This window comes from Sinohyriopsis cumingii, chromosome 3 (assembly GCF_028554795.1).
Source record: "Sinohyriopsis cumingii isolate HCF-2022 chromosome 3, ASM2855479v2, whole genome shotgun sequence".
In the NCBI taxonomy this organism is placed as follows: Eukaryota; Metazoa; Mollusca; class Bivalvia; order Unionida; family Unionidae; genus Sinohyriopsis; species Sinohyriopsis cumingii.
The window spans coordinates 149,468,523-149,482,976 of NC_142963.1; positions in this window are offsets into that span (position 1 = coordinate 149,468,523).

The following is a 14,454-nucleotide window of genomic DNA, read 5'->3' on the forward strand; positions in this document are numbered from 1 at the left end:
ATGGCAAACATTTCACCCGAACAAAGAGGTTGACATTTGAGTGACCCACAATACTAATTCAAACTTATATTTATTAGTAATGCTGCAACCAGGATGACAGCTTCTGTGTAGAGAAAACGATCAACATGTGTTTGAAACATGTGCTGTCAATTCCGCACCAACGAGTCAGGTACTAATGGGTGTTCCAAACTCAAAACTTAAAAAAACGTCTCTGTTTTTTTTTCATTTGCAACTAGGATAAGCTCTCAAAAGGTTATAAAATGTAACTTATCAACAAATCCTGGCCAGCCAAACCCATATATACTCTATTTTATCTTCAACCATTTCCAGACTGGTTCCCATTTTCCATACAATTAGTACCGTGTGTACTAAGGAGACCGTTCTTATGAACCAGGAGTGGTCTAGCGCGGCTCGCGAAAACCTGTAACGAGGCTCTTACGACGTAACTAAAATAAGTAATGATATCAATGCTATTTGCTCTTTTTTGCAATTTATTATAAACATCTGTATTTAGTTAGTGTGAGAAACGTTCGTAAAAATGATGAATAAAGGATTAGAATGGTAGTCAACCACATTGTGCTTCCTTTTCTTATCTTGGTCTTGAGGGGACTCTCTTTTCGTCCTGCAGATTCTTTTCTTTCTCGAAATTAAAAGATCATTCCCCCATTCCTTGAAAGGTCTAAGATATTTTTCCTCCACTACTTCAGATCAGCAGAAACTTTTTTAGTAAAAAAAATGCATTAAACTTGTTACCGAAACACGTTTTGGAACTATCTATTCCATTTTCAGATGGATTCCTTGTTTATAAACATATATGTTCAGAATTGTAACCTGTGCAGGTAATACCAATTTATTTATCAATTCAAATATACATACATATACACACATACATAAATACATACATACATACATGCACACACACATACACACATACATACATACACTCACATACATACATACACACACATACATACATACATACATACATACATACATACATACATACATACATACATTTCACTCATTGCATTAATTGGTATGTATTTATAGATAATGTAGGTTACATTACGCTGACTTGGTCTACATTGTATGTTTGATGTTCATTCACTCACGTTACTGTTCTCTCTTGAGTCATGAATTTCGTTATTATATGCATCTATAGTATTAACACACATTTACGTGACCTTTTTTGCAACAAAATAACCTCATCCTGGCCTATTTTTGATCTTTTCCTGATTTTGTTTAAATAGTTGTGATTTACGCATGACATACAATATCTACACCAACATACAAATATGACACTAAATAAGTGGATACATTTTGATGCATTATACGATACTGAATGAGTGGATACATTTTGAGGCTTGATACGACACTTAATGAGTTGATACATTTTGAGGCATGATACGACACTTAATGAGTTGATACATTTTGAGGTATGATACGATACTGAATGAGTGGATACATTTTGAGGCATGATACGACACTTAATGAGTGGATACATTTTGAGGCATGATACGACACTTAAAGAGTTGATACATTTTGAGGCATGATACGATACTGAATGAGTGGATACATTTTGATGCATTATCCGAAACTTCATGTGTGGATACATTGTATGCATGATACACCACAATAGTTACATGACCTGTATTTCATGATTTAGTAACATGGGTAAAATGTTGTCACCAATTTTTATGTTTTGCATATGCCTCAGTCTTGAAACTTTATAATTCGGTGTATCTTTCTTAGAACTACCACCTTACAACCAGAGAAGGACAATGTGACCAACATTTTATGCTTTTCTGGGTTCTTTTCAGTTCATGGCTACAGTCATTATTCCGTACCATAGCGGTATCTCATGTTACCCAGAAGGTCGTTCTGACCAATGCAGTATGAACTAACAACAAATATGTTTATTAAAAAGTAAACTTTTCAAAATAATGTGTATTGTAACTATGAATGAGTATAGGAACTAGATGAGTCAACTCATTAGTGTAGTTTTAATTATGATAATTAATGTAAATAAACTATGTTTTTGCCAATAATTGTCACTCCAAGTTACTCAAAACATGTAACATTCACTTATGGCTTTTCTTTTATAACTTCTATATAGAACCTCTATTTTGATACCATGAAAATACTTTTTCGGAAAAATTCTTAAAGAACTACTATAGAGATTCATTCTGAAGACTACCAGTACGATTCAGAGTTTGAAAGAAAAAGTTAATCTAAATTTCATATCTGAAAATTACAGTACAAGGCTCTCTTGATGGAGCCCATGGCAGTTCCGCAGGACCTAATATATCCACAACCAACTTTTCCAAAACCCGGAAAGAATCAAACCGATCCTTCCAACTATCAAACTGTGTTTTCAAATCCATGGAACAGGTGAGAAACAATAGACTGTTCTGGTATCTAGAATCCAGTGACCTACTATCCAACCTTCAGTGTGGATTTATATGTCAGAGAAGCACACCTTGCCATCTTACCAGATTTGAATCATTTAATTAGAGATGATTTCATCAAGATATAGCATGTAGTTGGCGTCTTTTCCGACTTAGAGAAAGCCTAATTACACATCAAGGAAATATGGCATAATGAATGACCAGTGCAACTAAGCCCTAAGGAAACTCCTGCCGAACTTCATTTTGAACTTTTCAAAGACAGACATTTCAGAGTTAAGGCTGGTAGCACCCTTTGAGAAAGCTATTCACAGGCATGGGTGTATCTCATTCAAGCACATTATTAGTCATCCTGTTTAACACGAAAATTCAAAGCTTATACAATAACTAACTACTCGACCGGACTGCTCATTATACGTTGAAGACCTTTTCAACGTCAACTATAGATGCAAACAAACAATATTTTTAGAAATGGGCACATTAGGGTCCCAGGTTTCAGATAAAAAACTAACTTTATGCATTTCGCTCGATTACGTCGTTTTCATGATGATGACCCAAAGCTCTATATTGTTGTTTTCCTCTTGTGGTGGAAAGCAAATTGTTAATCATTACTTTCCGACCGTAAACTTAATTTCCTTCCACATAGTTGATACCTCAGGGACAAATATCAAAAAGCTCAGAGTTTAGCCGAGACATGAAAATACAAACTGGGAGTTAATTGGAAGGTTTTGCTCTGACTATACAGGTCATGGGTAAGACTGAAACTTGACTGCACGCCGACTGTGTACGGATTAACTTGTAAATCTTACCTGCAGATGCTTAATACGATACACAGTCAGGGATTTAGAATCTGTATGTGTGCATTTAGAACTTCCCCTTCAGAAAGTCTCGATGTTAAGGCAAATGTAGCACCCATTAGAGGATGGAAATGGAAACAGTGTGCAAGAATTCCTCTGACTTTGAACCGAAATTAAAAGATAATTTTAGATCACGGCGTCTACTTAAATAAGGATTAAAGATACTGAGGATAGTTTTGACTGTTTAAGGATCGATTTAACATCCTGCCATGCGATCGCCGGTCCTCTGGGTTTACTCTGTGATACCGCTTGCAACACGGAGAACCTTCACATATTTCACATAATACGAGTTACAAAAGGAACAAAGCATTTCATATTTGGAGTGGTGGTGGTGGAATGGGGACTGGAATTTCCTTTTGAATCCGGAATTTCTTTATATTTCAAGATATATACCTATTGTTTGTGTTTCTTTCGTCAAAGCGTACTAAACTGGTGCGTGTTCCTAACAAAGCAGAGCATGCCAACCGGTAGAGGAAATGTTTATGTAAATTGGCTTACTTAGAAGAACTACATATAATTCTTATACAATTTAAACTGCGCAAGAATTGTGTTCAAGAAAATAAAAATTTCTTCACTTTCACATAAGAACATTCATTAGTTTCACAACATATACAAATTGAAGAAAAATATGCACAACTTGAATTTGTAACAAAAATCCTAAACTTTTCATGACCTTTTGTTCGTGTAAGTAACGCAGCCATTACATGGCCACATAATGTAGAAAGAAAGCCATGGAAAACGAAGGTTTCACAACATATACAAATTGAAGAAAAATATGCACAACTTGAATTTGTAACAAAAATCCTAAACTTTTCATGACCTTTTGTTCGTGTAAGTAACGCAGCCATTACATGGCCACATAATGTAGAAAGAAAGCCATGGAAAACGAAGGTTTTTGATTTAATAAATATGTAATAAAATTAACTTTTTAACTAAAGATTTATTTTTATGAGTCGATAGAAGGAAACGTTTCACTTCAGGAGTAAAAACAGTTTGTATTGTAATGTACTGCTTAGATGCAAGTGATAATATTGTGTTTGCAATTCACTCGTAAAATATTTCTTTATATCTTCTTAAAATCGTAGATGCACTCTATATGTTTTGTAAATAACTTTCAGTAATTTGCAGTATCTATTATTTTGCCGGATGCGTCCTAAAAATGACCGCAGCCTTGGAATTGAAGGAGAAAGGATAAATATAGGTTACTGCATTTGTATGGGAAAATATGAACGATTTTTGAGGATGTAATACTAAACGACCTTAGGAGTGCAGTATATCCATCATATTTTCCCACACAAATGCAGTAACCTTTTATTATCTGCTCATTTTTTTTATTCTACCTAAGGCTTAATTATATAAACAAAATAAAATACACTACACAAAACAAAGTAAATGTATGTATGCCGTATTCCAAACTAAATACACAAGAACATATTCATCATTACACAACAACATTATTAATGCTAACATAACTTCGCCCAGATAAATTTGAACATAGTCGCGCTCTAGAAATAAGTTTCGAAAGAAAATGGCGTTTTTGTCTACTTAAAATTGAAATTTGGAGACATATTGTGAATGAATGCGCATTGCGATATGTTTTCCACTTGATCTAGAACGAATATATTTTATTATTTTTGTCGATTCTACGAAATTTCGTGATTATGGACTGGATTTATATGTGACAATTCCATATGAAATACATCGGATTGAAGACGCGAGGGAGAAGCGTGTTGACATCTGCAAATGTGTTTCTGTGTCTGTCACTGAATGTTTGAAAGCATAACGTGGGAAAAATATGAAGTCTTTTAATTATAATTATCAAAAAGACGCTATGGAATTTAATGCTTATTTCATTTTGAGTGCAGTAAGGAGGATGTAATTGCATTTATATTCGAAATTACAGTACAATCTCGAAATATGTAATCAAGATTGGGAACCTATGACATGGCTCATGTAATTCGGATTTGCAGAACTAAGAAAGTACATTTTGAGGAAATTCATGATGTAAAACTAAAAGTATATGTTTTGGTCATTCTTATTACCAACTAAAGAAGACAGTTTATGCCTTGTCACTTGTATGCTATTTGTAAGGACCCTTGCTGGCGTCTACTGTATAGCTAGCCTAAATCCGAAACATTGTTTCAAAAAAGTTAACGCGGAATGTACCAAATCAGCTAGTATGTGGCAGTTCACGAAACATTTGCTTTACTTCATTCAGAAACAAATGTCATCAATCAAAACGTAAAGCGCCTGCTACGCGAGTTTACATGATTTGTTTACAAATCAAAAGTGATGGCGTCTGCGTCCATTGGTTGTTTACAATAGAAAGTAGTTCCTTTATGCACGTGAATGCAATATGAATGTGTGCAATATCGTAAAATACTGAACGATTCTGACAATATAACGCTAGCAGAGAAACACATGAGAGCGACAGAAAATAGGGAACTGGATGCAGGTCAATCACGTTTTAAACGCACTTTCTTCTATAGAGAGAGGTCTGAGCTGTGTAGTCTGGACAGCGATGTCTAGTAGATCTGAATATCGATAAGATGCTGTGTTAATCTTTAAATGTTTCTAAACGTTTCTTTCGCATGATTCTTCCTAACTTGTGTACTGTTCCTTCTGTATGCTGCAACTCAACATGGTTTCTTTTGTCTTCTCATCTCCAGTATTTAGGGATGTTTTCTGTGACGTTTCTAGTATTTCTCGTCGACTCGTCAACTAAGAAGAAGCTTGCACCTTGCCATGGCTTGGTCTTGTTCCGCCTTATTTCCGGGGTTTTTTAATGGAAGATTCGGTGTTGCCTTCACTCTGAGTATTTGGAGGGACATTTCTGCTTACTTAATTTTCTATCCTTTGGGGCACGGTTACTTCGATTATCCTTCTCCTTTGCCTCTGCCTCCATTCTTGGTCTTGGTCTCATTTTCATTATGGTCTTGGTCTCTTGTGTAGCTTAAGTGGGATTGCAGTTGAGGAAGATCTTGAAGGTTGCGGTCTGTATGCATATTTAGTCCCTCGGGCACAAGGAAACTGGATGTGCGTGATTTGCTCTCTCTGTGCCGGCGTTCGTCCTTTCCACGAGCTCTGGTGACACCAAATTTACCAGTTTTGGTTTATTATTTTCCCATATCAAGAGAATGGTGAATTCTCTTCTCTTGTGCAGATAGTTTCCATCCTGAGGCTATTGTAAGGCCGATACCTTTCAATGCACTCAGTGTTTGGACTGGTATCATTTCTTCCTTCGCTAGCACTATTTGTTGATGTGATCACTCCTATCTTCACTCCGATGGTCATTTATTCAGGGCCCTAACAGAAGGTGCAAAATCTGAGAAAACTATATAGGGTTTTTGTTTAGGTCTGGGAAGTAAATTTCGATCACATCTCTATAATAACTAATTTAACTATTTTGACCACCCGGTCTAAACTAACGTCCCAATATACTCCTGATTAAGATCACAAAAATTAAAGAGGGTACTATGACACCGTTTGGATTGGAACATATATTTTTGGACCTTAATATACGCAATGTACACAAAATATATTTGTCAAAATTATTTAGGTTAGGAAATTTTTTAAAACTAAAATGTTTGAAAATAATAGGAATTGTGATTTGTACAAAGTTGGGTGTTAGGGATAGCCCAAATCAGCGAACCGGACAGAATTTGATTTGTATGACATCTATGGCGTTTCAACAGAGGTTGCTGAACAGATTTAACCCGGGAAATGAGTGGTTTTACTCAAAGTAGAGATAACATCTTGCTGAGGCTTGTCGACGTACATGACAAAATGACCGCACATGTCGTAAATATAACATCAACTCGAATCTAAGAAGAATGATCAGCCAACGCTAACAAATGTGCAAGCTATGTAAAACATAACCTTGTTTGAGAGAACAGTACCTTACTAGACATCTATAACTGGAGCTGATAAGTTTGCTAACAAGAAAAGAATTGGTTGGCTGTGTATTTAAAGAGGAGACGGAAACGATTACGGATTTTTGAGTTGGATGCTGATTAATAAGTGTTGAGAGTTGGATAGTAGTGCGGGGTATTGTCAGTAATTCTATAGAGTTTGATAGTAAATGTGGCATGTGAGTCAAATAAACGACGTGCTAAAGATACAGAGTAAGTGTATAACAATAAGTAATTTAGTGCACATTTTGAATTGACCTCATAATAGCCTACGACATTAAACATAGGGCTTAAGGTTTAATTCCCGCTTCACCCCATATATGTGCACAATATTGAACCTATGAACGAAAGGCATGATGTTGAATTCTGGTTTGACCGCATACTTTGAATTATATTTAAGAATTCCTTTAAACCCCATGCTTCTGCACATAACTACTTTCACTATATCGCTAGGCTATTTTAAACCCCTTGTTTGTGACAGTAGTGTTTATGGGCGTATAATTATCATAATATACACTGAAGTTGTTTATTGATGTGAATCTTTATAAGTGTAGACATTTGATATAGTGTAAGTTTGAAATGCCGCGGCGTAGTTGTTAATTAATTAATTAAATTACATATACCGTGTAAGTATGTATGTATGTATGTATGTATGCATGTATGTATGCATGCATGCATGCATCCATGCATTGATGGATGGATGGATGGATGGATGGAAGGAACAAGATTCGACAAATCACCTATTTTGTTCTGTATCTCAGTTCTTCAGTCATACGAACATTCAGTAATATAAATTGATCATCGCGTTCCTCTATAGGTCGTTAATCGGTGCTGACAGTGCTATGTATATTTGATTTAGTTATTTGTTTTTTACTTTTTTTAAAAAAATGCATGTTATCATAGTGTAACATTGTATGCTGGACTTGACCTTGTCCAAAATTGAATTCATTTCTGCTTGACCTCATTTTCATTCTGGTAAAGAAGAAGGAGTACATATGTTGATCAGGGTCAGGGTTTTGGATATTCCTATGAGAATTTTGTAGGTTATTGTGTTGTAAATAAACAAGATTCATTTAATTATTCTCGAAGGTTTTTTTTCCATTAGGTAATGGGTGTTTCTAGAAAATGGTAATTGTTACCGGAGCACTTTAAGTTGTATTATGTTGTGACCAGTTTGGTCTGAATTTTATTTTCTTCAAATCGTTGAATTCAAGTGATTATTTTCTATGGAAACACAAAAGTGATCTGACAAAATTCTTGGATAAAGACAGTCGTTATAATTTATCCTCGTGACACATTAGCACTTCGCAGGCTATTACAGACACGTCATCACCTTCAGTTTTGGATCTCTTCAGAACTTGAACTGAGTTTGGTTCTGGACTTGTTATTACTAGGCCTTATGTCTTTAATTTTGGATTTACCTCGCAATACAGTTCGTTCCTTTTTCTTATTTTTCACTTTGTATTCTGGGAAATAAAGTATTTGTTAATTTTATAAAGCTTATTGTCTTCAATCTTTTCTGTTACTTATTTTAAGAGCATATACTCATAACAACAGTATGTACTAGAATATTCTTTGGGTATTTTTTATTACTCTTGTTATCATTTTCATATGAAACTTCTTTTTACGTTTTAAATCATATCAAGTCAAATTTCGATCAACCATGACGTTTGATAAGCATGGTAAATCGCAATATTCAACATAGATCTGTGTATCCTCAACATTGGCCTCACTTTCATTAACTTTGTAAATTTGTATAGTCCTCACAGAATTGCGTTTAAATTTGGCTTGATCCGACACTCATTAACTATACCTTATGAGCATTAATCCGACCTTGAGGATATAAGTTTCATACGACCTTCAGGATATCATACGACCTTCAGCAAATAAACATTATAAAGTTTGATCCTACCTTCAGTAACACTTTCCTTATCTGGCCGACGGGGTTAGGGGCAGAGACGATTATAGAAAAACAAACAAGAAAAGGAAAGATAACTGACATTTACTATAATCTACGATTTTCAGTTACTGCACTGAGTAATTTGAAAATAGTAAGGTTGAGATAATGAGAATGAAAAAGGGAGTAAAGAGAATAAAGGAAAATAAAAAGGAAGCCCGGCGGCCGTGGCGGAGTGGGCATTGACTTTGGCCTTAACCCCTATATATATCCCTCTGGCTTTGCCTTTAACTCCAATCCTGAAAAAAATTAGTTGTGACTCCAGTGAAAAGAATACAGGGATAGGACACAATAGAAAAGAGATATAGTGATTATCGTTACGATTTTGATATTAAAACTAGTACAAAGTTTTTTGCTATATTATTTTTATCGCCTCATGTCAAGTAAACATATTTACAAAATGAAGTTTACTAAAGGAGTGGACGAACTGAGTCAGTAATGCAATCAAGATGTTCTATTTTCATACCATACAATCTGAGTATTAGAATTAGTTCGCCTGTTGTTACATAATAGTCTTTTTAAAAAATTTGATACAAGGCAGGAACTCCAATTCTCAGGTGTCTAAACGTTTGGCTTTGAATTCAAGACGCGATTGTGTATTTATCGTGAAAAGCATATACTTTATGAAATATCGATGTGTTTATGAAAGTATGACGAAGATGTAGATGCAAGCATGTCTGTACACATATGCCAGTCTACAGAAATCTACATACATCCATTCCTCTGATAATGCGTGTATGTTTATGTGTTTTCGTGTGTGTGTGCGTGTGTGTGTGTGATTTCGATTTTTTACGTATATTTAAAAACGTTTAGTCACATAGCTACGATATATACAGTGTGTCACTTGATAGTGATGTCTAGCACTTGGGATCATGCCGCAGACATGTAGCATCATGTCCCACCCAGTCACATTATCCTGACACCAGGCAGACCAGTCCTAACACTAACCTCTTAATGCTGAGCACCAAGCAAGGCAGCTGTTGGTACCATTTTTACAAGTCTTTGGTATGACTCTGCGAACCCGCGACCTCCCGCATCCGAGGATGACGCTGTAGCCACTAGGCCACCGAAGCGGTCCCCTCTGTTATTGCAACAACTAATTCATTTAGTTACTAACATAATAAAGTTAGTAGCATGGTAAAAATGTGACATTTCATTCACAATCTCTCTACGGTCCGATGGTATCTCCTAAGAAATATTTATTCGATTATATTTTTTAAAAAATGTTAACTTTGTATTTTCGATTTAATTCTAGCAAGGATATTATTATAATAGCAGGGATATTATTAGAATATTGTGGATATTTTTAGAATAGAAAGGATCTTACTAGAATGGCAAGGATATTATCAAGATAGCATGGATATTATTAGAGTAGCAAGGATGTAATTAGTATAGCAATGATATTATAATAACAAGGGTATTATTAGAATAGCAGGGATATTATTAGAATAGCAGGGATATTATTAGAACAGCAAGGATATTATTATAATAGCAAGGATATTATTATAATAGCAAGGATATTATTATAATAGCAAGGATAAATGAATGGACTGGAAGTAGAGACTGGCTGTTTAAGCTACTTGCAAAGATAAACATCGATATTTAAAGAAATATAGAAGTATACTATAGAAGGACTGATTAGAAAATTGTATTTTTTGCCATTTATCTTTGTTCAGCACAGTTTAAACTCTAAATATCAGTTTCATTAAATTCGAGATCTAGCTCTGATAAGTTGGTCTGACGTGATAAACGCTGGTGTTGTGGTGAACTTTGGAATTCCTGGTCCACTTAGATCTATTAAACAATGCGATAAATCGCTTTATTATACAAGTATCGTTTTCTTTAGCAAGGTTGAATTACTTTGAGCATATAGTTTATCCAAAAAATTATACGCTCACACTTTTCGGAGGAGCCGCGATGGCCATGAGGTTAGCACGACTGAAAGGGAGCAGGTTTGAATTCTACTATACAAACAGCCTGGGTCAACTAAAGTGTTGTTTCCGTGGGCAAGGACCTTTACTCGAATTGCCGTGATACAAAATGACCCACTTGCGTTGTAAAAGCACCAAACCAAACGAATCCCTAACACGTTAGGGTTTGGAAGAGTCATGACTAGGATAGATATCGCAGTTTGATTTTGAACGATGTCTTTCCTTGTAATTTGATTTGTGACTTGAAAGATTAGCAGGTCATAACATCATATTGGCGTCCGTCAAATCTATGATATGTCAGGAATCCGATAACTCTAAAATTATCTGATTATATTTATATAACTCCTTCTTCTATCTCTTAAGAATAAATTATATATATGCAAAATAAAAATATGCAACTCCTGAACGTTCTTATTTTCTTTGCAACATTGCTGGCCTTCAAGGATTTACTTTATATGAATAAGACATAAGAAGTCAAGTCTGCAATCATTTTTTAGGACGCATCCGGCAAAATAATAGATACCGCAAATTACTGAAAGTTATTTACAAAATATGTGGAGTACATCTACGATTTTAAGTAGATACAAAGACATACTTCACGAGTTAAGTGCAAACACAATATTATCACATGCATCTAAGATGTACGTAACAATACAAACTGATTTTACCTCATGACTGAAACGTTTCCTTCTATCGACTCATAAAAAGTTGATCTTTCTTTTTATTACATATTTATTAAATCAAAAACCTTCGTTTTCCATGGCTTTCTTTCTCCATTATGTGGCCATGTAATGGCTGCATTACTTACACGAACAAAAGGTCATGAAAAGTTTAGGATTTTTGTTACAAATTCAAGTTGAACATATTATTCTTTAATTTGTATATGTTGTGAAACTAATGAATAATCTCATATGAAAGATTATTATTTTCTTCAATACAATTCATGCGCAGTTTAAAGTTTGCCAGAAATATATGCACTTTCTCTAGTTAACCTAATTTACATGAACATTTTCTATATCCGTTGGCATGCTCTGCTTTGTTAGATGCACGCGTCAATTTATTACGCTATATATATATATATATATATATATATATATATATATATATATATATATATATATATCTGTGTGTGTGTGTATTAATCGGAAATAAAAACAAATAACGGATTCAAAAGGAAATTCCAGTCCCACTTCCACCACTACCAGCACCGCCACTCGAAAAAAATGAAATTCTTTGCCCCTTATGTAACTCGTGTTATGTAAAATTTGTGATGCTATTCCGTGTTGCAAGCGGTATCACAGAGTAAACCCAGATGACAGGCGATCTCATGGCAGGATCGTAAATCGATCCTTAACCAGACAAAGCTATCCTCACTGTTATTAATTCTTATTTAAGGAAATGCCGTGATTTAAAATTATCTTTTAATTTCGGTTCAAAGTCAAAACAGTTCTTGCAGACGGTTTCCATTACCTGCCGGGTACTTCTAGGATGACGGCCTATACATAATCAATGCCCTGCTAGTGTATTTCGGCTCGGTCATGTCTCCACCAAAAATCACAAACATCTTCTAAATTATTCATGCTTCTGGAGAAACAGATTTTATAATATCCAAAGTGAAATGCGAATTATCTAAGCATGGAAAAGGTATTGAAGAGTAACTTTTTTTAAAAAGCAATGTCTACAGAAACATAAATAGAACGAAAGTGGATAATGAACGAAATATATGCGCATGCACATATGCACACATATAGACGGACAGATGGTTACACATAATAAATAATTATTAATTTATGATCTTAGTTGGCAAGAATATACCCACAAAGACGTTAAGCATCTTTAAGTCTGATAGAAACTTTCAAACGGTTTATAATTAAATCATCTTGAAATTGCCCTAATTTAAGAGGTTGAAGTGATAAGGGCAAGATGTACAGCCTTTGTCCAGCGCATGGCAAGATCTATGTGGTCAAAACACTCATACGGAATGCAAAAAAAATTAAATTTCCAGACCAAACTGCGTGTCTACCAAGCCTGCGTACTCAGCTCACTTCTCTACAGCAGCGAAACATGGACCACCTATGCAAGACACGAGAGGAAACTCAACAGCTTCCACCTGAGACGTCTGCGGCGCATTCTGCACATCCAGTGGCAGGACAAAGTACCCAACACAGAGGTTCTAGAACGCGCCAACATGAACAGCATGTTCCCCATTCTCAGCGAGAGGCGCCTTCGCTGGCTTGGCCATGTCAAGAGAATGGACCCAGGTCGCATTCCCAAAGACTTGTTATATGGGGAGTTAGCAGAAGGTGCACGACTACAACTGCGCTACAAAGATGTTTGCAAGAAGGATATGAGGACGGTGTAACAAGATAACCGGGTTGGATATTTCGGATTAACAACAGAACACGTAATGACGACACATATATATGATTTAATGTGGCGATTTATATGAATAGTGGATTATGAAGATGTGTGCGTATTTATAATCCAAATATTGGATCTGTTTAACATAAAAACGCACAGTTTCAAAGATGGAAAAAATATACAAATAAATTTAGTTCAGTAACCCTAAAATACAGGATAAATGATTTCACAAATGATTCAATAATGGAAAGATGAATATAGTTCACTCAAATAGTAAACAATGTAAGCCAAATGATTCAATAATGGAAAGATGAATATAGTTCACTCAAATAGTAAACAATGTAAGTGTTTACACATAGTAAAAAAAAATGTATTCGCTCAGGTAGCGAAATTATGTCACTAAATAAGAACGGATATACAATCTATCCTTCCAGTCCTAAATAATACACTGGGTCTTACTAACCCAAAATTAGCATACAGCTAAAAATACATGTGTGGAGATGCACTCCGTCACCCGTGCACCTTATCCGCTCCACAGCTCCTCTGAATCAATTTCACAACCAATATAGACTCCGGTCCCTCGGAATACTATGATCACTTGAAATATTAGACCCTCCGGACACTTGAAATATTAGACCCACCGGACCCCCTGTCCTTTGACGGCTCTACAGCTGGGTCACCTTAGTCACTGTTGACTTTCCGGACGCTAGACATTAGACGCTCCGGCACCTTAAACGCTCCGGACACACGGACGTTTCTACCCTCTGACAACACCGGACACACCGGATATTCCTACCATCAAAAACTCACTCACTCACTCTGCTGAAAATATACCCGATACAGTGTACTAAACTTGATACAGACATAACGTAAGGACGTTATACATGGTAAGTTAAAAAGATTATATTATAATGGCAATTACAAAACAGAGGTTCAATAGTAAACCTAATCCTGCTTGATAAGACAATAGTAAACAATTCTTTTAAGAAATGTAGCTTTACATTACCAATATAAATCTACATCGCAACAAGA